Genomic DNA, 15744 nt, shown 5'->3' with positions numbered 1-15744 from the left:
CTTATAGGATATTGAACCCATATTATATTAAAATAGCTTTATTTTAAACTCATACCGAGTCACAAGAACCGAAATAACTGTAATTTTAAGAATATTATTCAAGAAAATAAAGTGTTTTACACTTTAGAAAAAGTACCAAGGGCTACTGGACATGCCCCAAAGGGCCCCTGGGTGCCCGCGGGCACCACGTTGGTGACCCCTGCTCTAGCCCATGCCTGTGCAGAGTTTAAAAAAAAAAGAAATTACCAGAATGCTCACTGCAGCCACTAGGGGGCAGCTTAAATAAAAATAAAAGGATAGAATTCCACAGGTGTCCAGCAGAGGGCACTGACATAATGAAAGATCAGGATATAAACAACATATTGTAGTCAAGTGGGAAATGGACAGTCTGCCCCAGTGCAGCTGTGGCTACAATAGTAGCTTGCTACCACTGGGTTTTTATGAGGCTACAGTCCTGCCAGGCTCATTATTATTCATTTATTGAAACAAAGTTTCCTCAATAGTATTTTCCCAAACAAAACATTTTTTCAGTTTGGAGCTTTTGTTTATGGACCCCGGTGATACACTCCCGATATACAGTATTTTAGACCCAGGGAAATGTACTTGGAGACCCTACTATAGTGCATCGCTTCATTTCCAACAAACTCCATTTGAAGATGGTTGAAGTTAACAAGGATAAATAACGATACATAATGATGCACACATGCGCGTCCTTGGCTTGACATGGCTAAATATTTACAGAAAGCTATAGTCCTACTAAATTACGGTATATCAGCTATTCAAAATACACAAAGTTGAGCAGAATAAGTTTGAGTTATTGTTAGTGTGGCCCCTTATGAAAATTAATTGCCCACCCCTGCCTTATAGTCTTGTATTGAAATCGCATCGTAATTAAATCATTAATTAATTCATACATTTTTGTAAAGCCCAATATCACAAAAACTTCAGACGGCTATGAATGAGACAGATATCATACAGACAAGCAGATGAAATATGGAGAACTACACTGAGGGAAAAGTTGGTTATTACCTCTTTTCTTGGTCACTGTTAATTTCGCCGACTCTAATATTTTGCCATAATTTTTGTCAAAGTCATGTTTTAGCTGACTAAAATTGGACTAAAACCAAATTAAAAGTTTTTCATTAGACAAAAACTATGACTAAAATGTCCTGATATTTTTGTCGACTAAAATAAGAGTAAAAAAACCGAAAAACCCCCAAAAAACATTAAAACTAAAATGATCCAAACTTCCAATGAGCGTCTGAAACAGCCTCATATCAACTAAATCCTGAACAGCTCTGAGCTTTGTTCATGTGGGAGAAGCTCCATAAACCAGAGGACCTTGATTAGACATGATTATAATTAATATTATTTATGCAAAGACTAAAACTAGACTAAAATTGAAGAGAATTTTTTGACAGAATCTTGATTAAAATTGAATTACATTTTCGTCATTCTGAAACTAAATTAAAATATGTTGTCAAAATTAACACTGCTGTCGGTGCTATCTGTCCTTTTTTGATGCTGTTCAACTTTGTGCCAAATTGGTGGCCGCCTGCGTTGCCTATGCCCCTGTCGGCGTGTCAGACCAGGGACATCTGGAGACCATCTTCCCCTGGGTCTAAGCCTTGCTTAAAAGGTCCGTACTTGGATCAAAATTAAGTAGCCCAATGGAAACTTAAAATCCACATTTTGTCATATGCATGTGTGCGTGTGTGTGTGTGTGTTTGTGTGTGTGTGTGTGTGTGTGTGTGTGTGTGCGTGTGAGGGTGTGTGTGTGTGTGTGTGTGTGTGTGTGTGTGAGGGTGTGTGTGTGTGTGTGTGTGTGTGTGTGCGTGTGTGTGTGAGGGTGTGTGTGTGTTAGTGTGAGTGTGTTTGTGTGTTTGGCGAGGAAAGGTGGAGATTGAGTCCCACAGTGACCATGGGGAAACGTGAACACGGTACAAAAGCACCAACGGTTTGGACTATAGAGTACAGAGGAACACAAAGGAGCACATGAATGAATATCTAGACCAGGGGTCGGCAACCCGCGGCTCCGGAGCCGCATGCGGCTCTTTCATCCTTATACTGCGGCTCTGAGTGGCTTGGGAAAATAAATTACAAAAAAAAAAACATATTTAATTGAAGTGTGTTTTATTTGTGTTGGTTCTTTAATATTTTAGTTCTAAATTGGAAGATGATTGTGATCTTGACATGTTAGAATAAATATATTTTATTGTTTTTCGTCGCTCAAAATAAACGTCATACTCTTGAAAGCCGGTATTTCCGCCAAAACGCCGGCTTTTCCTCCTCCTGCGGTCGTTCCTCCTGATGTTTGGGAGCCAGTTCCTGCCACCCCTATTGCCCCCCCGCTGGAGAACCCCACTGTTATATATTTGTCCAGATTTTCCCCGCGTTTGTGGGGAAAAAAAGGGACAGTAAGAAGTGCGCGTTTCCCGCTCTCCCTGAATGCATCTCCCACGCTGCCTCGCACCAAAACAACAGCGCGTGGTTCCAGCAGCTACATCATGGATAAGTTAAGGCTTATTTACAACCATAGACACGTAAAGCAAGCGGCGATGGGCGCGGGGCAGGTGAAGACAGGCCTGTGTGTGTGGATTATAAAGTTTTTCCAACTGGAGCTGAGGACTGACCAGACGAGTGAGAATCATGGATAAAGAGGTTTAAGAGCAGCAAGTTCTATGGATCCCCAGAAGACCAAGTGCACAGTGAGAGTGTAGTGTTTTTATGTTTATTCTGTGGAGCAAAGTCAGCCCAAATTGTGCGGCTATTGCACGGACTTATCTGACATGAAGCGCGTGCGTTTGTTGATGCGTTTGCCCGTGTTACACATTAACAGGACTGGTGTGACTGTCCCATAGACTGAAAAACTATTGTTATTCTTCAGTTTATGGACAGGCCTGAGCTGGTGTATTTGCTTTATGTTTAACCCGATTTGGCGAGAGCCCAACGAGTCAGGGGCGCACGCCGGAGCGAGACGTCCCTGCTCCGCCTCCAACCCGGTGTGCGCGGCAGGCGATCTTGTCCACATTTGCCCAATTCTTGACAGATTTTTGACAGAACGCGACAATTCCCAATAACTCGCAGCAGCGCGCAAAGGGGCGCAGCAGTGCAGGACGCATATTCGTGACCGTGCGTAATAGTTCATGCCATTAATCGTAACACGCAGTAACAGGTCGCAACAGTTCGCGGCGGCGCGTGAAACCTCTTTCCGAATCACTCACATTCTGATCCTCGGCCACGAATGTGGATTCGTGGCATTCGTGACTTGTCGTCGTTATGTGTAAACCCAGCATTAGATGTCAAAAAGTATTTGCGGCTCCCAGTGTTTTCTTTTCCGTGGAAACCGGATCAAATGGCTCTTTCGGTGTTAAAGGTTGCCGACCCCTGATCTAGACGAATGTGCAAAAGGGAGAACCGTTAGGTGTGAACTGTGCTATTTGGAAAAGGCCAATATGTCCATATGCTGATAGGGCTGAAGACCAAAGAGAAAACATCCAAGTAACTGCAAACAAATCACCAAAATGTACACAATGCTTACTGTGGCTTACCTCAATCGTTCATACAGTATTTATTACATAGTATTTTCCACCTCACCTGAACTGTATTTGTAAAAATTATGAGAGAAGCCATTTGAACCGTTCAGCATCTCGAGCTGTAACAAGTGGGGAGGTAGCATTGTAGAGAAAACACAGCCTGTTTTAACACAATAATGCAGGAGCTTGTCAATATCTCATTAAATCAAGAGACTTTACATTTCACCAAAATGTTCAGACTTGTTTTGAAAAATTATTAACAAGAAAATCGCTCATGCACAGATGTGGGTTGTTGTAATTCAAGAAACAGTAGTTACATACAGGGAGAAACAGATGTTTACACTTCATAAAAAGACACATTTGCATTTTTTTTCACTGTCAGACATGAAACCAGTATTAACTTTTAGTTTTCTTGGGTCAATTAGAATTGAGAGAATGAGAGATAGAATTTTCTACGCATTTTTTATGACTTTTTACAAAACCCTAAGTTTACTACATTTCATTAGTATTGGGTGGCATTGTCTTTAAACTGTATATTTTAGGTCAAACATTTTTGATTTCCTTCCTCAAGCTTCTCACAATAGTTGCGGGAGTTTTGGCCCATTCCTCCAAACAGAACTGGTGAAACTGAGCCACATTTGTAGCCATCATGCCTTTTCAGCTCTGCCCATACATTTTCAACTGGATTCAGATCTTTGTGATGACCACTTCTAAATGTTGCCTTTGTTATCCTGAAGCCACTTGGTAACCAGCTTGGCAGTTTGCTTTGGGAATTGTCCATTTGGACCCATCTGCGCCCAAGCTTTAACTTCCTGGCTAGTGTCTTGAGATGTAACACACAGTGTTCTTTCTTCATGATATTTTTTCCGTCAGACCACAGGATATGTCTCCAAAAAATAAAGTCTTTATCCCTTTTTTTTCATTTGCAAACTCCAATCTGGCTTTTTTGTGTTTCTTTTGGAGTAAGAGCTTCTTCCTGGCAGAAGACCCTCTCAGCCCATGGACTTGTTTCACTCTGGATAATGACAAACTCTTACCAGGTTCAGAATCTTCACCAGGTATTTTGCATTTGTTCTTGGCTTGATATTCACATTTCAGACACAGCACGTTCATCTCAGGGACACAGAACCCGCCTTCTTTCTGATCTATACGATGACTAAGTAAGTAAGTAAGTAAGTAAGTAATCTTTATTTATATAGCACCTTTCACAGGCAAAGGCCACAAAGTGCTTCACAACACAGTTAAAAACAGAAGTTACATACAATATAAAAAGGGGTCAAAACAACACAGAAATCACAGCAGCCCAAAAGTAGCTAATTAAAAGCTTGGACAAATAAATGCGTCTTAAGTTTGCATTTAAAAGAAACAACAGAGTCAATACAGCGCAAAGAGGGCGGAAGACCATTCCAGAGCCTGGGAGCAACAGCCTGGAAGGATCGGTCACCTCTGGTACGAAAACTTGTACGTGGAACCTTTAGCAGGTTCTGATCCACAGACCTCAGAGCCCGCGCAGGGGTGTAAGGCTGAACCAGAGCACTGAGATAAGAAGGAGCCTGACCATGCATGGCTCTGAAGGCTAGAACCAGAACTTTAAACTCGATCCTAAAAGACACTGGCAGCCAATGAAGCTGTTTTAAAATAGGGGATATGTGGGTCCTCCTGTTTGTGCGGGTCAGAATTCTCGCTGCAGAGTTTTGCACTAATTGCAGTCGAGAGAGCTCCTTCTTGTTAAGACATGAAAACACACCGTTACAATAATCTAAACGTGAAGACACAAATGCATGGATGATCAGCTCCAAATCATTACGTGAGACCATATTCCTAAGTTTAGAAATGTTCCTTAGTTGAAAGAAGCAGTTCCTGGTTAGCTGCTTACAGTGCTGCACTAATGACATGTCTTTGTCAAAAATAACTCCCAAGTTACGAAGGCTTGGTTTCGCAGACTGGCCTAAGTCACCCAGGAACTGTTTAATCCCTGGAATTGAATCATCAGGTGCGATTACCAGGGTTTCCGTTTTGTCTGCATTGAGCTGCAAAGAGTTATCGCTGAGCCACTGTTTTATTTCCACTAGACAATGGAGCAGAGAGTTCAACTTCTGGATTTCGAACGGTTTAAAGGAACAGTAGAGCTGGATATCGTCAGCAAATAGGTGGAAAGAAACATCACTGAACCTTTTGATGATCTTTCCCAAAGGGATCAAGTACAACAAAAATAAGACGGGACCTAAAACGGACCCTTGAGGCACTCCACACAACAAACCCACAGACTCAGACATTTTTTGGTTAGCTGTAACACTAAAGCTACGCCCCGATAAATATGAGGAGAACCACTGTAGAACTGACCTCGACAGTCCTACTTGATCCCTCAGTCTTTTCAGGAGAACCTGATGGTCAACTGTGTCGAAGGCTGAGGACAGATCCAAGAGAACTAGAACAGTGTGTTTTCCAGAGTCAGCAGACATCATAATGTCGCTGGACACTTTCAGTAAGGCCGTTTCCGTAGAGTGTTGTTTACGGAAGCCTGACTGAAATGGCTCGTGGATGTTGTTTTGATCCAGGAAGAATGTAAGCTGTTCACAGACCACCTTCTCAAGGATCTTGGACAGGAACGGGAGTTTTGAGATAGGCCTAAAACTATTAAGATCCGTCGGATCTAAACCTGCTCTTTTTAGTAGTGGCTCCACTATGGCATGTTTAAAGACTGGTCATTTCCGTCATTGTTTTAACCAATGTACCTGGCACCTTCACCTTAAGGACATGACATCGTCATCTGGGCTTTCCCAAATTGTTTAAAGGTTTAGTAATCTTAGTGTATGTAAACTTTTGGTTTTGTCAAAAGTAATACAAAAAAAATGTGTAGAAAATTCCATCTGTCATTCTTCTGGAATTTGACAAATAGAAATAATTTTCAAAATTCAACCATAACCTATGAATTAGTGAGACATAGAGTGAGACACCTTTACAACACAAAAGGTGACATCTATTAAAATCAACCACGAAACACGGTGGGCTTTTGCCAAATCAGCTGGTGCAGGACAATTAACACTGTTAATGACAGATTACTGGGGGTATAAAATAGTGTGAATATTTGAGAGGTAAAGTCTTTCGCATTTGAGAGTCTCAATACAATGAAATGGCTGTGACAAGTCAGACAGAGAGGAAGAGGAGGGCTTCAGGCACACCAGCTTTCAAGAAGTCAGAGCAGTGGCAGGCCCGACGCAAGAGTAAATAGCTATCTATTGTCTTGATCTTCTTGTTGGTGGCAGCTGATTTTCTTACTTTTGAACAATTTTGAAGGGAGCAGCCAGAAAGAAGTCTTTCAACATATGTGTTGATTTTCATAATTCTCTCATACTGCACAAGAAAGTCAGATTCAACATTTACATAAAGACTCTCGAGATGCTTTCCTGTGAATTCAAAACCATGTGAAGCACAATAAAATCACAGCAAAAAAACAAAGAAAAAAACAAAAAAATAAGAAAAAAGTGGTGAAAAGACACAAGAGAAGAACAAGAAGAGCATGTGCACATTTTTTTATATGGGGCACAAAATAATTGAAAACAGCTCACACTGACTGACCTGTCCTCTTTAGTGTCCTCACACAAACCCTGAGACCACCTGCTAGCACCAGTGCTTCTTCACCGCTCCCACGGCGCAGGCCTCTGCACTCACAGTGTTAATTAACACAGCTCCAGGGCCAAAGGAAGCAGCCTATTTTACATCCTGATTATGGCAAAGAATAAGCTCTGCCAGAGAAAAGTATCTGTGGAGTCAAGGCGAGTCTGCTCTGTATGTTAGGTATGATGTTTCATTTGACGCTTCAGGTTGGAGCACGATTGACAAGTTTGGGTGAATCTCGGAGCATGAAGACATTGGAAATAGCTGCCAGTGTAAAGCAGCTTTGTTGTCCCGAAGCCCAGCGTGACTAAAATCTTTTGCATGGTGAATATATAACAACAATATGTGCCTTTCTTTGCTCTGCCTAAGCCCCTTCTCTCACAGCAATAGCTAGACTTTTGAGAAGTTCACTTGGAGGTGCTGCATCTCTCAGCTTTCATTTGTTTGTCCAGACAATCCAATAGGGAAAAAGAAATAAAATAACATGCTTTAAATTGATTTTGAAAGTACCTTGCCACCACTGAGTATGGCATGAATGAGTAGACAACAGTGTAGCACTTTGATAAGTAGATACAGTATAATGAAAAGCAGACGAGGTATAGCCATAAGTAAGAGTAACAGTGTTTTTTTTATTCTATCTGTGCATTTGCTGGAGACGAGAGTTTAAAAGTGCAAAGTTTACTTCTGCATTTTTTATTTGACTGGTCTAGCCCTGAACAAACTACAAAAAAGAACACATTTTTAAATCTCTTCTTGGCTCTTCCCCTGTTATTCTGTCAAATTTTCAGATTTTTTTTCTCTCATGACAGCCAGCTTCGCCAGAGGCGGACTACAGAACCAACTCCGGACATGTTACATACCGAGTAGACAAATTGTGCTGTGACAACTGGCTGCTAACGTTTGATTTTGTATTCATCAGTTCACATGTGCACAATTTTTACCCATTCAAGAGCGCTCTTGTTTTTGTTTTGCCCGTCTGTACCTGAATGTTCCCATAGTGCTTTGTGTGCACGTCTCGTCTGGCTAGCTGCAGTATCCATGGAAGCAGAAGAGAAAGGCTGCAGAAGTCAGAACAACCCCATGTGCTCCAGCCACTGATCTCCCTGACCCGGCTGTTGACGTGCCCGGTTTGCGAATGCTACCTTACCGCCTTTGTAGCCTCTTTATTGGCATGTGTAATTGGCGAGAAAAGGGACAGATGGGTGTGAAGATTGCCTCCTCGGCGTACTTCAGTTAACCCTTGGTCCGGACACACACAAGCAGATCTCATGCACTATTAATGCGCTCCTCTCTTAATTACCCTCTCTAACAGAGCATTGGCATGACAATTAAGACGAGCGGCACGTGGCTCTGGGAATCTGCAGCACCAAGGCACCAGCTCCCACTGGTAAAGACCGGAGCCTTCCCAAAGGATACACAAGATGACTGAGCAGTAGGGGTGTAACGGTTCACGGGGATGTATTGAACCGTTCGGTTCGGCCTGTTCGGTTCGGTCCACTTGCGTACCGTTTCGGTGTATTATTTTCATTAAATAATGTAAATTTATTATTAGCGTCATATTAAGTGTATTAAGTTCCTACGCGAGTTTCCGCACGGACGCTATTGAGTGACGTACATTGAAGCTGCATGAGTAGCCGAGAGAAACTACAGTCGTTGAAGGCGCTGGCTTTAAGTATTTGATTAAAAGTCTTGAGCCTCGCTACAATATCCCATCACGTCCGCACTTCAGCCAAAAAGTTATACCAGCACTCAGAGCCGGTTCTTCCTATACGCAAATTACGCAAGGTGCGTAGTGTTGTTTCACTGATTAATCAACGCGTTGTTACGGGGACAGGCTCTTCCAGCGCGCACTCACTCTCCGCCTACTTCGCCACATATAACACCAACACGGAGTAGTCTGGTGAAGTGAATGAGCAGGAGAGACCGACCGCCTTCCCCCTGTCTCTTCCAAAGCGCGAGTGCTTCTCCGCTCGTGTCCCCGCTCGGCCGTCTGTCTCCCGGTGCTCGCTTCGCCTCATGCGCGGCTCCTCCGCGGCTGCATCATGTCACCCGTGTCACGGGCGCAGCTCTCATGTTTTCTCTGCGCGGACTCTGGGCCTCACTCTCATTTAAACTCTCTTCTTACTGTGTCTGGTGAGTCTAGAGTATCAGGACAGTAGTTTGGCGAGGAGACGAGAGTAAAAAGCCGTTCACTGTGGCCTTTTTGTTGAGTTGAATCCACATGGTTCTCATGAGTTACAGTAACTCTCATTATAAGAGTGCAATTTATTTAAAATATCATCCAAATGGGTCACTTTTATTCATTTTATGCAAGAATTCTATTGTGTAATGGCAGCTTTTCAAAACAAAAATTTTGTTAGTTCTTATTTATTTGTACCGAAAATTAACCGAACCGAGCCCTCCAAAACCGTGAACCGAACCGAATACAATTTTAGCGTACCGTTACACCCCTACTGAGCAGCATGGTCCTGAGTGGAGGAGGGAGCACGAATGTATATTGTGGCCAATTCATTCATTTTATTATCGGTTTAAATCTATTTTCTATTGGTGCCCTGGCCAATTGGTCAGCAGGCAACTGTGACCAGACGAGTGGTATGGCATTTATAAAACAAAACCCCCCAAATAAACTAACATAAATATTGACAACGCCACCGGAGAGAAGGCTCCGGACCTTAAGGCACACAGGTTTGTTTATGATTGACACAGGCAGAGTCCAAGCTTAGCAAAAACATATGTTTTATTTTCTATATATTTCGTTTCAATAAATTATTTTCTGTTTATCATTCGTTGTTAAAAAATGTTGTTGTAGGATTTCATACCACAGACTGACAGCAGACTGTAAAGTTATTTCATTTGGCAAATAGTTAAAACCAAAGGGATGAGTCCATGAGTGAATGTTAAAGGAACAGGCCACCGTTTTTACATACTGAGATATGTTCTTACCTGAGCTTAGACGAGTTGATGCGTACCTGTCTGGTCTTTTGCATGCTCTGAGTCACGCAAAACGACCAAAGATGTTGTTAGCATTTGGCCTTTCCCAGTAAATTCCTATAGCTCCAAATGGGGTGAAGTTGGAAGCTACAAAGCTCTTCCATGAGAACGCACAAAGACCAGACAAGTACGTATCAACTCGTCTAAGCTCAAGTAAGAACATATCTCAGTATGTGAAAATAGTGGCCTGCTCCTTTAAAAAGAACCACGTTAGACTGTTAACACCTAGCCTTACTGGTTAAGTATTAAACTGAAACTCAGTCCCAAACATACCATCGGACGCAGGGCATGACACGTGGGAGTGGGACCATGACAACGAGATGGACATCATCCCTGCACATGGAGCATCTGGGGGCTACATCGTGGAACCGTTTCCACAATGCGGAGCCAGATTACAAAACATCCAGTTAGGGCCACTAAGTGAGGAACGCAGTCAGCAAAACAGGTAGACAACAGTTCAGAGTAGACTTGTGGTAAATTGCGTTTATTCATTGGTAGTAATGAATAACTCTCTATAGCTTTCATTGTGTCAAAGTTTCACTAGGATGAGAACCCAAAAGCCAACTGAGACCAAAGCTGTCCAGAGCTGGACCGTGGACCAAAAGTGAGTTGCAGGCTGAGGAGCACAGCTGAGTCTCTGGCAGACGTGGCTGAGCCTCGAGGGATGGAAGTAAAATCCAAATGAGTATTTGAGGAAAAAACACAGAGTGAAGAAAAACAATTGAATAGAGCCTTTGTTCACTGTACTGGATGACTGACGATCTGGCAGAGAAGTGTTGGGAAAACCAGTCTTGGATCCTGCCGGTGTGATGAGTACCAGGTGTGTGACAGGTTGTTGCTGGTGTGGATCAGTGGGAATAAACAGGCAAGAGAAAAGGGGAGAACACCGGAGGACCATGACACATCATGGTTTTATGCACCAGCTCTGTGGGTGAAGTGTTCTCTGCTTTTATCAGCTGCAGAGCACTTCAGCGGAAACACCAACTTTCCGCTGGTAGGACATCCTGTGCACTGCTTTCCAAATGACGCAACAACAATGGTAGTTACAGTACTTCCGTCTGTAAGAAAAACAGACTTTTACTTGCCTGTCACAGTGTGTATCAGTAGGAGTTGGTCTCAGTGGAGGTAATCACAGGTAGTCCTCTTTCTGGGAGGAGAACAGTAAAACAAATAAAAAACATCCAATGCAAAATTAGGGGACTCGGTTATCCTTCAGATGTGTACTTTGTCAGTGACGTTACAGATTTGGATGAACACCGAGAAGACACGGCCCAGGCCTGAAGATAGATCCAATGCTTGTTTTAATGAGGCAGAAACAGAGTGTACACTACGCCGCATGAAATCGCTAATCAAACAGCTAATTTCATTAAGGTCGCCTCAGGAATGTCACAATCAGCATCGGACCCAAAGTAATTACCGCACATTGACTGTAGATGGAAGATCCACTTGGCTAATGCTTGCTGTCAAAATTACATTTCCACTCCACAAAGGGAACTCCATAACCAGTAAGTCTATCAAAGGGCACAGTGTTATTCAAGCTGTACCAGTAGTTGCAGACCGACCTGAAGTTTATCAAGACACTTCACCTTATCATTTTATCACCAATGATGGACAAATGTTGGCCCCAATAAGCACTCTGAAAATGACAGCTGTTATGGAAAAAGGCGTACAAACCAGTATTACAGCCCTTTAAACGCACACATAGACACTCAATCTGTCATCTGCTCGGGCCTTATGACATACGGAGCAGATCTGCTGTTTACGGACTGTCGGTGACAACAAGAAGGAAACACTCAAAGATGAACAATCACATTGCTACAAATTAAATCCGACATCTTGGAGGGGGAAATCTGTAAATGCAATTACCATTTCCCCTCCTTTGCAGCTTACAGTATGGAGTGGAATATATTCATGTGCATTTTGTGTCAACTAATGAGGCGATTGCTGCAGGCAGGCAGTAAAACCCACTCTGCTTTCTTTTTCAATGAACCGCACCATCTCTCGGCTGTTATAGTGTTTTTTAAGCAAGTGAGACCGACATGGATGAGTGAGTGTAAATGGAGTGGGATGTGACACCAGTGTTCATTACATGTTCTCGTGCATTCAGACTAGATTTTTTTGGGGGGGAGAAACTTGACGTCTTGTGTAGTTCAGTGACAGGCCGAAAGGAGAGTTCCACTTCTGAATGAAGATGAACAGATATTAGCAAACTATATGGAGTGTGGGGTATTGTACAATGTTAAAGGAGTTTTATCCTTGTGAGTGGAGGGTTAAGGCTTAAACTATTTTAAAGATATTGGACAAAATTTCGTCTTTGCTCTTGGCTTAAACTTTGTGCAATCTTATAGGAGCTATACCTGATTTTACTTCTAGAAGTGGAAAGAAATGTGTTTTGTCCTTCTTTGTTACCTCAAATGTTTGTGGGGAAACAGTGCATTAAATTATAACATTTGTAAACATTTGAAAATGACCCTGCAAGTTGTCCCTGCTTCGTTTTTCATAGTTTGCAATCAACTAAAATCAGGTATAGGACCTTTAACAAAAGAACAACTTTTCTTTCTGTGAATTTTGAATTGACCACTAAATACTTATTGGTCCAGATTTACATTTGTCCCCTCTGTCTTTTATGTTTTTTTTTTTCACCAAGTAAAGAAACCATGCTATTGTTTCACCATGAGCCATTTTCTCAAGAGACCAGACATTTCAGACACATTTTGTTAGTGATGACACTTAAACATGAAATTGTGTAAGAGACAGCAACGCATTTAACCATAACATAACAAGTATCAGAGGAGACATGCCAAATGAGAGGGGAGTTGTAACACTTTTTGCTTCAGCACCTATAACTCACAGACTGGCTACAGGTGGCACGCCATGTGATATGCTTCAAAAAGAGGTTTATTGAAATAAAAGAACAATGTCTCTCTCTCTAACCTGTCATATTCTTACCTCGCGTGTAGTCAGTCCATGATACAGGTCTGCTGGCTGAGTCAAATAAGCAGCCAACACTTCCTCCTGCACCTCAGAGAAAACTTGCTGATTTGTTGATGCTACACTGGGAAGATCACTGGACCCCTGTTCTCTCAGCTTCTGCAGTGTTTTGCAGTATGCTCAGTGTTATATGGCATGTCCCATGTGCCTTCGCAACTTATCTGACTGACATGCCCCTCATCAGATGCTTTTTTACAAGTATTAAAATAAAAAAAAGTGTTATTAGTTGAATGTAAGGTCATTGTTATGTTACAACCCACCCCACCTTGTCAGCCATTGTTTAGCTAGCTGTATTAGCATAATGGTTTGAAATTAGCAGGGGAAATGTGAGTCACATTTTGCCTGAGAAACTATTTAGTCTGATGTAAGTCCTATGGTTTTATGTGCAATAATATAAGCACTAAATACAGTCTTGGTAAAAAAAAAAATACTTTCTTTCCTCAAAATCAATTTTCTCTCTGTAGAATCTGCATGAACCTGGTAACAACCTTGACAACCACTATGTGGGATCAGGGAGGAAGTGGGTAAACACCGATATGTTAATTTGACTCCTATCTTATCCTTGAGTGGTGGAATTGATGGTGTTATAAGTCTCCCCATGTTACAATCATACCCGGTATCCCCCTAGCCCGCAGTTAGCTTTGCCCGTCTTCTTCGTGATATTATTAGTGTGTATTGCGCCTCTGATCCGGTGCAGGGAAAGTTGTAAGGGTGGTTTTCTGGCCAGAGATACCAGGGGGAGACGGAATCATCCCATTAACACTTGTATTACCCTCGGAGGGACTATGAAAAGTATTTATTAAGGTAAACAAGTTGCTTAGTACTGCTTTAAGTACAAAACATTACTCCATTGCTCTATTGTATTAACATGTCCAACCAAAACGCTATGATTTCAAGAACATTTTTACTCAAAAAAGTTGAACAAATCTAATATGTGCAGTTCAATTTAATCACGTCATCATCCCCAGCCGCTTCCTGGCTCAGTTTCTGCCACAAATACACAATAATTAATTGTGACTTTCCTCATTCCCCATTTCTCCTTATTCCACTTTGAGAAAACTAATTGAATATCCCTGCTTGGTTGCTTTTGGCATAACTTTGCATTTTTGTGCGTCTCCACAATAGCCCATCATTATGCCAGAAGGATTCTTTATTTGTCTCTTTCCTGGCATTTCTGCAGCTTGTTTGTAAGTGTCACCAATTTGTTCTTGCGTGTGGGCGCTGTATCAAGATAGATTGGCTTGATGGTCGGATTTTGGCTGGGTAATTGTTATTTTTGGAGGCGTGCCTTTACTTATAATGTAGTTTGAAACCTCTGATTGTTGCCTCTTTAGTCTTGCCTCATGCCTGGCTTCACTGTCTTTTAGCATGTCTTTCTGCTGATTCTTTTTGGGGCCTTACCTGAAGCCATTTTGAACTCTGAAAATAGTGCTGCACCTAGCTGGCTGGGTCCCTTTGAAACACATTGTACTGACTGAGAGAGAGAGAGAGTGGGGGGAAAAAAATGCAGTGGGCATGAGGAATGGAAATTCTGCTTTCATGTTGATACTTCAGAAGCGTGATGATAATTTTCAGCCTGAAGTAAACTGGAGTTCGATTGAGGAGGAGGGAAGAGCGCACCCGGATAAGCTCGGGGTTTGTGATGGAGTGCCAGATTAGGTTTGCGGGCCATGAAGCAATCAAGAAGCTTAAAGATGTTGAAACAAGTGCACCACCTGACCTCTGATGAATTTATCATAAGCCCTCCCAAACTCTTTGATGCCACTGATGTGCACACACCGTGATAACCCTCCACCTAACCCACACAGAGATTTCTTTCTTCTAATGAAAGAATTACCACAAATGATAATTAAATCATCTCCTCAAGAGTAAAATGTTTCCCTTTTTCAACAATTTCTGAATGCTTGACTTCATAAAAAAGAACATGGCTATTGTGCCTAATACTCTCCAAGGACTTAAGTGGATCAAACTGTCTCAATGTTTTAAAGGGGGGGTATTATGCAAAATTGACTTTTTCAAGCTTTACATCATGTTATTTTGTCATTCCCTCATTAAAAACACGCCTGAACTGTTGCCTTGGCACATTCACGTATTTTTGAGTAATCTGTAAAAACATTTTAGGGATAGGTTTGCCTGAGTCCTCCTAGGAACACCCCCACCTCCTGGAGACACCGAGCTTTCGTCACCAGCCGAGTAACCAACCACTGCCCCTCTGCAGAACCCCCTCCCCACTGATGCCACAGACAGCGTGTGGAGGGGGCGTGTCGGAAAGGGTCAGCGATTCTTAAAGAGACAGAGACCTATTTCAAGACATTCACTACAGCCATTTTGAGAGAGCAATTTTCTACAAGGCAGTTATTTTAATTTACTGCATTTACAGACCAACAGAAGGTTTGGTCATCATTGTAGTGTGAAAAAGGGTTGAGTTAAGTCCTTGTAAATGTCAAAACACTGTTTTCAAATGTTTTCATTTGTTTGAAAAGATGTTTGTTGAAGAAGTTAATCCAATTAAAAAGTGTGTGGTCTAAACTTCAGTGTCTTGAACTTTGATGACAGATGGCATAGATTACAAAGATGATTGATGGCAAGATTGATGAATGTCCTCACT

At 42.0% G+C, this 15744-nt stretch overlaps 1 long non-coding RNA gene across 1 annotated transcript in view; it reads right to left on the bottom strand.

The window, feature by feature from the left end:
- Nucleotides 1-235: 235 nt before the first annotated feature.
- LOC306965925 overlaps nucleotides 236-15744 on the bottom strand; it is a 109241-nt gene continuing 93732 nt past the window's right edge. Inside the window, exon 2 of the long non-coding RNA XR_013793082.1 lies at nucleotides 236-402. This is a non-coding gene — a long non-coding RNA (uncharacterized lncRNA). The remainder of the gene's footprint in view (nucleotides 403-15744) is intronic.

Source organism: Gobius niger (genome assembly GCF_951799975.1).
Source record: "Gobius niger genome assembly, chromosome: 7".
NCBI lineage: Eukaryota > Metazoa > Chordata > Actinopteri > Gobiiformes > Gobiidae > Gobius > Gobius niger.
Note: the sequence above shows the minus strand (reverse complement) of the source record. Positions and strands in the feature narration are given on the sequence as shown.